Source organism: Salvia hispanica, unplaced genomic scaffold (genome assembly GCF_023119035.1).
Source record: "Salvia hispanica cultivar TCC Black 2014 unplaced genomic scaffold, UniMelb_Shisp_WGS_1.0 HiC_scaffold_624, whole genome shotgun sequence".
Classification (NCBI taxonomy): Eukaryota; Viridiplantae; Streptophyta; class Magnoliopsida; order Lamiales; family Lamiaceae; genus Salvia; species Salvia hispanica.
The window spans coordinates 2,204-12,807 of record NW_025952382.1 but is presented as its reverse complement, the minus strand read 5'-3'; the positions used below and the strand labels follow the sequence as shown (position 1 = coordinate 12,807).

At 34.3% G+C, this 10,604-nt stretch overlaps 1 pseudogene; it reads right to left on the bottom strand.

The window, feature by feature from the left end:
* Positions 1-1,982: 1,982 nt before the first annotated feature.
* On the bottom strand, positions 1,983-7,691 carry LOC125199677 (annotated as a pseudogene).
* Between the last annotated feature and the right edge of the window lie 2,913 nt (positions 7,692-10,604).

Below are 10,604 nucleotides of genomic sequence, written 5' to 3'. Positions count from 1 at the left end.
AAGACCGAATTGACGAGTTTGGTTGGTCAACTACTATTCGTCCAGAAAAGACGCTACTGGAATGACGAGCGATTTAGGAGGTTTCTTTGTATGTTAAGTGAAGAGATAAAATATAATATTTATATTAAGTGAGAGACTTTTCTAACAAGAAATGTGCATTTTTAGTAGAATACTAAAAGTAAAATGAGAAATCTTTATGGAGATGGAGTGGGAGATGATCAAAAACGATGTTTAAGCCTAAATGAGCCAAATCTTAGCCTAGGATTAGATGATCTAATGGTCAATAATTAACCAAATATACGTAAGGTCATAATTAAACACTTTTAGGTCATATTAAAAGATTTTGGTTTAATGTCATGTTAAAATCATTTTAGGTCATGCTTTGTTAGTATGACCTAAAAATAGACTAACCATGACATAAAATGTCATACGCATGATATTGTTATCGCGTTTGTGTATTTAAATCTAGTTTTAATAGATTAAAACCCTGGATGGAGTAGTTTATTTATGCTACTATTATTTTAAACTATTGATTTTGTAGCTCTTTATGGGTAACTAACGATAGAACATAAATCGAGAAATGGGCCAATTTTATTTTTTTTGAAAATATTAAAAAAAAACTAAACGATAGAATTCTAGAATTTGATTATGTTCTTTTAATTATATATTTCTGATATAATATTATGGTATTATTTTTATCTATTATTGTGGGATAATGCATATGATTTTCGGACAAACTATTAGATGATCAAGTGGTAAGCTATGGAATCGAGAGAAATAATGTGCTAGACAAAATAATTAACATATTATATCAATAAGACTTAGAGGTTTGAAATTAATTAGTGAGGATGATGGAGTAGTCTTAAGATTATTCTAGAGACTAGAGTTACTAGGCACTTAAGTGTAATCAATATCAAAAAGAGAGATCGAGAAATTTTAAAAATGGGAGGGCTAAAAACAGGAATCTCAACAGGATGATATTAGATAGTATCATGGAGATGTAGGTTGATTCGAGCACTATTTGTGTCACCGTGGTGTAAAGAAGTTTGATAGGTGTGTTGCTTTATATTTATTGAAGATCTCCAATTCTCAAGGATCTCATAAGAAGACTTCCGAAAATTTAAGTTAATTCCCAAATTAAATTTGATCTAGATCGCAGATAGACGAACAAAAAATCAAAATATAGAGAAACATTATGCTTAGAAAACCTCTCTAAATCCTAAACCCTAAAAAAAAAAAACCCTAGGTATATTCTGGTTCCAAGAGGGAGGCCTAAAAATCTAATTATTTCAGATCTGCTGTTGCTTGTGAAGTTACATTCTAGATTATATTTTAATTTCATGAATTAATTTATAAATTTTGAAAATTATCATATGAGATCTTAACCAATCGAGAATCTTTCATATATCCCTAAGCAAAAATATGATCGAATTTGCAACAGTAGATTTTGAAACGAAATACTGATATTTAAGTGATTATTTAGCTTAATAAGTTCACATAAAGACATTGAATGCATGTCAAAAAATGCAATTAATTCATATAAAAGAATATAAACCTTAATACATGAATTCTATAAATTGAATTACTTATAAATTTAGATTCTACAAAGATTGGCCGACTTGCGATTTCTCCACGCGTTCTTCGAATCTTCTGACTTGCACCCTATCTCCAAATACAATCTTTTGTGGGAGAAATCCTATCATACTACATACCAATAAAACTTGGACATGAAAAGAGAGAAACACCCAAGTGTTGAAATGGTGCAATTTTCGAAATCCTCCAAGTGTGGGAAACCCAAGTGTTGAGATGGTGCAATTTTCGAAATCCTCCTAGTGTTCATTCTCTCACAAAAATTTACAAGAATGGAGACTAGAGCTCATTCTTTCACCAAGTCTTCTATTTACTGAGTACTCCTTTCATCCCATTCAAGATGTCCAGCCACTCAAGAATGTGGACATCTTGAGTGAGAGACGGAGGAAGTATTATAGATTAGACCAAAGATTCATGGAATTGGCCCGGACCTCACCTATTGGATTAATTCCTACAAGTACAACACATGATAATACAGCACATGATAAAAATATCAGCAAAATGATCAGACATGTCTCAGTTCCCTGTTTCCCTTCTCCTTTCACTTTCTCCAACACTTTGGATTCTAGAAGCATCCGAGCATACTCTGACGTGCTTCTTCAATTTCTGCCTTGAGTTTTGTAATCTGCATAGACAAGCAAAAAAATAAAGTCGATCTCTAATTTGAGAAATAAAGAAAACACATAACCCTGCAATTTCATATCCACAACAAACCAAGAGGATTAAAAAAATATTCAAAATGTCAAAATTACAAAACATAAATACCTTGAGATTGAGTTCTTCGTCTATCGCTTCATATTCTTTGAACCTGAGATACAGACAGAATTCTGAACTCACAACCACATAATTTGATATATCATTGATTATGTGATAAAATTCAAAGTCTCCTTGGACGTCACAACAAAGTACATTAGATCTATGATAGAAGACTTACCGGGCGCAGAGGTTTCGGTTATCTTGAATTATCTTAGCGGCTTCTCCGTCTACTTGGAATGCCCTGGCAGGACAAATAGCACCTGCATCGGGGAAATAACAGATAGCATCAAGTTTTACAACCCGGGGAAGGCTTTGTTATCGAAATATGAAACACAAAGCGATTAAAGATATCTAATCGCATTCAAGGACCAAACTGCACTGATATGGTCTATATAGGTTCTAGAAGTTGTTACAAAGATCATAAACGATAAAGCACCTGTTGTACATTTCCACTGTGAGCATTATCAACAGATCTCACCCTTGTGCATCCCATCCTATTTACCCTTCCAGTCTCCACAACTTGCTCATGTCTTTTCCTTTTGAGAGCTGCTTCTGTGCAATGTCAGTTCACAATGAGTTTTTTACCATAGCAGGCGTACTTCAGTAATGAGATTCAAATATATGACGAAGGCTCAGACATCAATATATTCTGAGTTCTTACCCTCTGTGCTCTTATGGAAGGACGGCAAGGAGATTCCAGATGCATCTTTTTTAACTCCAGCTGCCGATGATGCTCTTACACCAAAAGCACTTGAGGAGTCTCTAGTCAGCACGACAGGTTGATATATACCAGGTCCACAATTTGACTTAGGAGTAGGTGCAACTTGATGTGCCATTGGTCGAGGGATTTTCTTAGCTTGATAGCCAATGAGTCCACAATGGTAATCCCTGCCAAAGCAATTATAGCATCAAAGGTATGAGCCATCCAGGACAATATTCATTGCAATTTATAAAAAAGCCTGTAAATTGATCACTAACCAGTATTCTTGTGTCATTTCTTTTAGACGGGTTTCAAGCTTTTGGAAGACTGGAGTTTTCTCAAAATCCTGTTTATTGTGAGTAGGCTTAATAAAGTTTGCTTCCAAAAGCCCTGTTATGCCAATAGGAAGTTGTTAAGCATCAAATTTTTACATTTCAGAATAAATATACACTTATATGGAAATATATGGAATTCTTACCTACAACTCCTCTGCCTCTGCTGTCAGAAAAGGTTACAACATGCCAAAATGGCTGCAGCAAAGAGAAACAAAAATGGGTTCAAAATGTGGGTAGATAAAAGTAACAATAGTTCTTTATTTCATCTTTGATTCCTTCTTTTCTTTACTTGGGAAGAATTAAGAATATCGCAATGGCTTTGTAACTTATAAAAAGTCTAGAGGGATTCAGGACAGATTGTTGGCAAAGAAATGGGTGGGGGAACACAAATTTCCTAACAGATATTATAGTGCCAGAAATAAACAAAGAAGTATTGTGTTGGCCTAGCAGTAGAGTGGTTAACGAGGAGGCCAAAGGTCTCAAATTTAAGTACACAATGGCATGGTCTTTAAATTTAATGTTGCAATTACCAAGGGGGTGGAGGAAATAAGAAGAAAGAAATAGTAAAAAATGGTTGATATGTTTCACGAAGAACTCACTCTAGCTTTGCTTTCATTTTAATTTTATTTCTGGTAGGAACAATATCTAAAGATTGATTAATTAAGTAAAAGCAGTCACCAGTATCAGTCTATTCTTGTGGTAGACATTAAAACCATGTACATTCACAGCTGGAGCTTCCTTCAGGAAGCCAATCGTAGTGATGACCGATTCCTGCGATCAGTAAAATTAGGATACCATATCTCAGTTAAAAGGCCATGCAAAACCATTTTCCTGGTGAAGTCTTGGTTAATTGTATCTAAACATTCAAATGCATGTTTGAAGAAAATAAAAATCATACCTCAACATTTTGAGGTTTATACCGTATGAATTCGGAAATTTGAGATCACTTCCAATGTTATGATACTCAACAATTTGTCCACGCAATACTATGCAAAAGTTCCCAGGATATTGCAAGTATAAAATAGATAAATATGCCTGCATAAAATAGAAGGCCAAGTATCAGCAAGTATTTACACTTTTTTTTTTTTTTTTTTGCAAGTATTTACAGATTTGTGCAAATACAAATATCTGGCACAAACTTACGCAAGTGAATGCTTAAACGATTAGCAAGATGCTGTTCGCTTGCTTTCATCTTAGAGGAAAATTTGGCATTTTCTCCAGTGTCCCAACAGATACGAATATCCTGATATATAAAACTCAAATGAGGATGCAAGGAAAATCATATAAAATATTACCTAGTATGCAAATAAAAAAAGGAGAACTGTACTGCAATAAATTCTATCAAAACCATAACAATAAATCCATTCATAAAATGTAGCAGTCAAATAACCTCTGGGTCTGACTCAAAATCGAGCTCCAATTTTCCATCATCATTCTGCCATAGATTGTAGACTATTATCTTGGTACCATGAGAGCCAATGTCGTCAAACTGCAAGATAGAAACAAAAGGAGATGAACAGGTTTAACATTAAAGATGTAATACTATTAAGTATTAACCAATGAAACGCATGGAGATGCATTATTTCCCTGGATACTCTACATACTTGGTTCAGAAGTTCGGCTTCTGTCAGTAACGGAGACCACTCTAAGAGGATGGAAAGATTTTTATTTAGATGTTGTTCATCGTGTAATGAATTCCATGTACTTGTATGTGAATCAAACTCATAATCAACCTGCATTGCAGAGGAACCAGATCATTAAAGTATGTTTAGCACATATTAATCCGAAAAATAAGCACCATGAATAAAAAGTAATACAATTGGAGTCTTGATAAAGGAGTATGTTTATGTATAATAGAGAAAGTTAAAAAGAAAATTATGTCTTCGAATTGTTTCCAAGTTTGTCAGTTTGTGCCAGGTAAAGTTTCAGCATGATTATAGGACATCCAAAGACAAATACAAGTGTAGAAATAAAACTAAATATTTCTTATAAAGTGATTTCAGAATAAAACTAAATATTTCTTATAGGATGTTGAATTTCAGAATAATCACTATTAGTTATGGCTATTTCAATATTGAATCCTGAACTAAGGATTTTAATAAAAACATCCTTCACAATTCATTGAAGACAATAAAAGGAAAATTATTTAATTTTATTAACATATAATTCCAACGAATTTTCTGCCAAAAGAATCTCTACAACTAGAAATCCTTTAAACATTTATATTATGTAGTCCAACTTTTAACTGGAAATAAAGACTCACCATTGGGACAACTATTCTATCCTGGCCTGTTTGCGTTAAAAATGTATAAGATAGCAAACCTACACTTTGCGTCGATTTCCTGAGTCGAGAAAAAAATAGTGAACAAATCATATAGTCAGAATCAGCACAGAGTGCAATGCCAAGTATGCATGAAGATGGCATATCCTAGCTTCTCTAAATAATTTATTACTTACCAATTTGAATATTGAAAACTAAACAAAAAATAAATAAATACATTCACAAAATTATCAGTTTACAATAAAACTAGCGTAGATTACCACTAGCTGGAAGATAGGTTGAAGATTAGTTTTGGTTGAAATTAATGTTTATTTCTAGTTACTTAGTTTACCTTTTACTTTAACAGTCTTGAGTAAATAGTCTTCTACGATTAGTTTTTTTCCAAGTTTGAGACTTCATAATGTATCCTTATATATCCTTCCTTGAGGTTTTAAAGGATTATCATGTGGGATTATTGGCCTTTTTGAGGATCCGTTTTCAGTTATATATTTTTCTGTTTTCATATACCTTTTGTTACTTTCGTTTTGTTCATCCACCTTTACCCTAACAAATCAGTGAGGAGCAAGGAATCTAAAGAGAAGATTGTGACAGGGTCTCAGGATGGTTCAGTGTATCTGAAAAAAAAGAGTAACTTCAATGAAATTTTTCTATCTGTTTAATGAAGTATTTGAATTGTATTTTTAGTTTTAAGTTTAAGACTAAAGTCCAATTTTGGTCCCTTACTTTTTGCCCTAAAATTCTTTTTGGTCCCATACATTATGTTTGTGACCTTTTGGTCCCTAACATATTGTTTTGTAACTTTTGGTCCCAAACATATTGTTTTGTTTTGGTTCTGTTAAAATTAACAGTCAAAATGTTTAATAAATTTAATAACTTGATTATAATCTATGACTAAAGTCCAATGTTATTCGTACATTTTCCATAAAATTCTTTTCGGGTCTTATACATTGAGTTTGTGACCTTGTTTGGGAGCAAAAGGTACCAAAAAAAGATGTTAGGGACCAAAGGTCACAAACTTAATGTATGGGACCAAAAAAAATTTTTTAGGGCAAATGAGGACCAAATTAGACTTTAGTCTAAGTTTTAACTTTGTTGAGTCTTAGGAAAGACTTGTATCCATTTTTTCGGTTTTTATTTTTCATTATCTAATAAATGGGCAGTATATTAAAATTAGATTCCTACTAACACCATTTCCTAGAAACTTGTATCTAGATAAGTAGACTAGATCCAATCCCTTCAGGAAACTAGTAGTAAAACCATAAGATCTGTTTCAAGGGTAGAAAAAACAAATATACATAATACAAAAAGTGTACGCGAAATTTTTTGGACAAATAAACCAACAAATGAAGAGTGTCCATGTAAAAGATATACTAAAAATAACTCTTAAACAAAGAAAGCAAAGAAACCTGTCCACCATGGAGCGGCTGAAGACCACAACATCAGCCCCGAGTCTCATAGAACTGGTCTTAAACCCATTCCCATCTGAAAAGCTTCAAGTCAATATCTTACTTTCAAGTGAAGAAATAAAATAAATTTTTATACTCACACTGTCCTATTGCAGTTTTTGAATGCTTATCAGAAAACCCAAAACTAATGCAACGCCGCATTGCTTCAGGGTTCATTCCACCACCATTATCTAATAAGAGAAGTAAAATGACACATTGACGTATCACTCATACTTATCAAGGGCAAGGTGTGAACTTAGACATCAAGTTACTATTATTTTCATAAGTCTGAGTTTGAGATATTAAATACCTTGAATTAACAAAGCTGTAGTTCCATCCCTAGGATTTGAGGTCTTATCCACGACAACAAAGGTGGCCCCATTTTGTATCTATCCATAAATGAGACATGGAATACAAGAACAATACAAATAAAATTATTACTTGTGAAAACAGCAGAAAGATATATTTCATAAGTGAAGATGCTTAAATATAGCAGGTCAAATTAATTCAGAACCTACAGTCCTACGCTGAGGATGCTTAATCTTTAAAAAGACTACATTATCTTCAACTTCAATGACATTCATGGGCTATTACACCCTAACTATGCATGCAACTGCACAAGTTTGAAACCTTTTGCAGTTCACATTTTAGTGTTATGACGATTTGAAACTAAGACCAACTTAAAATATAGATGGAAAAGTACTTTGACATGCTGGCTTAGAAATAAGCCTGTCCTCATAGTCTCCAGCTCTCCAGAACTGTCGACAAATAGGGGCAGGAGACATTGATGATGTCGAGCAAAAGCCTGAATCATCAATTGGAGAGCACTCATTGTTAGAAGCCCTTAAAACAGTCAATCTTCCGATATGTTGCTCCGATTTAACAGCTTTCATGCCAAGCTCTCCATGACCGTGGTTGGTATTTAAGTTCATGGAACTCATCTTAGAGACTGGAAAATGAAACACAAGTCAATCAGTTACCAAATGTACCATGAATATTTGTAGATTTACTAACGGGGTAAGTTGATGAGATAAAGCAGGACTTAAAGGAAGAGAGTAATAAGGGAATCAGATGACAAATTAAACCGACGTAGAAAGGATGGCAAGAAGACCAGGATGCAATCTAACTTGAAAACTAGGAAGAAAAAACAAAATAGCCGTAGATATTTTTACACATTTGTAACACCACGACTTTTTCTATCATTTTATTTGTTCTCAAAGACGTCATTTGTACAACCAAATTTTTTAAAACCCAAGTTTTTAAAATCCATAAAATAGACTCTTTCCATTTTTAGTCCATCCCATAAAAATAGTCCACTTTTATTTTTGGAAACTTCTTTCACTGTAATAAGGTGGTCCCATCCATCAACATCGTCCAATAACTTTTCCTTCTCTCTTACATTACCATAGCCCGTGCGGTCACATTCCTATTTTTATTGGACGGAGGGAGTATACACTGATAAACTCATTTGTAATGCCTTGGAAGGACCCACTAACAGCTCCAAAAACCACCTATGCTAATACGAATCCCACATCGGATCCACATGAAAGTGTTGAATAGCATATACATGGGAGTTAATCATTTACCTTTGACCGTGGTTTTGAGTTAAGTTATGGCTCACTAGCTTAGGTATTAACAATTTGGTGTGGTGAAAGGTATAGGATGGACTCCAACATATATGATATTGCACACTTCCACGTGAAACAATTGTAGGAATTATATCAATACACTCTCCTTAAGAAGTAAATGTCCACAATGGGCAAAGTGGCAAACTAAAAGCCACAAGCCCACATATTTGGTGGCACCTCTTTGGTCACACCTTTGGATAGCCCTTTCTGCAGATGATTCAGATACACCAAACATATAAGAAGCCCTAAATTAATCCAAAATCATAGTCAAAGGTAAATTGTTGACTCCTATGCATATGCTACCCCACACTTTCAAGTGGAACCAATGTGGGATTAGTATCAATCCATCTCCTTTTGAACCGGACATACACAAATGGCATACACAAGGTGGCAAACCCAAATAGAAGGCCCACAATCCATTTGTTGCTGTTTGGGCCCACATCTTTGCCCTAAACCCAGCCTAAAGGCCCAAATGACAACCCATTTAGGCACAACAGCCCAAAATCCGACCTATTTTTATAATCGAGCCTTTTTAATAGGGTTATATGTTTTCCATTAGATTTCCACCTCCACATATACACAAACCCTACTTCTTATCCTCCCCCGGTCGCCTTTGTCAACCTCTAGGCCACATCAACCTAGATATCGCCATCGAGATTACCGCACCTCCACCAAATTGATAATCATATAAGCTGAGGGGCCTAACTTAACCCAAAACCATTAGTAAAAAGTAAATGGCTGAGTCTCACATCACCACTTATATGTTATTCCACACTTCCATAGGGAACAAATGTGAGATATATATCATTTTAATGATTCAATAGTGAAGCGAATAATCTTAAGGTGGGATTCCACATCCCCTTAAGGTGGGCTAATAGTGAAGTGAGTAATCTTAAGGTCAAAAGTCTTCGATCCTTGCCAATCAGACATGGTTCTTCAAGTGGTTCCCTAAACCCAGCCTAAGGGCCCAAATGACAACCCATTTGCATGCTATTGCACGAGAGGAGGATTGATACATATATCAACAAAGATAGCGGATGATATGAACCATTGGTCCAAGTTTTTTTTTTTTTTTATTTTACTTGCGTTGGTTCCAATTTTAGTTCAATAAAAATAAATTCATATCAAACCTTGCACTATAAAATTTCAAAGGTTTATCGGGTAATTTTTTTCTAGACTAGTCCTTCTAACTAAATTGAAAATCCTACTCCCTCCGTCCCAAGATTCCCTCCATCCCAAGAAATATGACCCCTTCCTTAGGCTGCACGAGATATTATATTTTGTGTTAGGTGGAGAGAATAATGTAAGAGAGCGGAAATAAAGTAGAGATAAAGGGGTTTCTATTTTTAGTAATGAGTCATCTTAGGTGGGATGCAAGGGGAAATAAAGTAGAGATAAAGGGGTTTCTATTTTTAGTAATGAGTCATCTTAGGTGGGATGCAAGGACTAATTGATAGCAAATGCACTATTGAATTCCTCTGGTCACCATATTAGCACAAGGGTCATGCTCCAACTGTAGAAAAGCTAAATGTTGTTATATCCAAGCAAATAATATGTACTTCTTAAATGAGAAGACTACTCTCCAAAATCCAAAGAGAACAAACTAAAGCCTCTCATTGTTAGATCAACTACAGATATTAACCCATGATCTATGCAGCCCATAGCCATAAAGGCTATGGGAAGTTCAATTGAAATTAAAAAATCAGACTAGACTAATGTGTTCACTTTGGTCTTAAGAGCAAAAACAGATATATATTCAACCTTATTTTTTGCAACCAAAAGTTTAGTTGTGACTGTTTGTTAAAAAAAAAAGACCTAGTCAAACTAACTTAAACTCTAAAGATTTCATTAAATATTCGCCTCACCAAT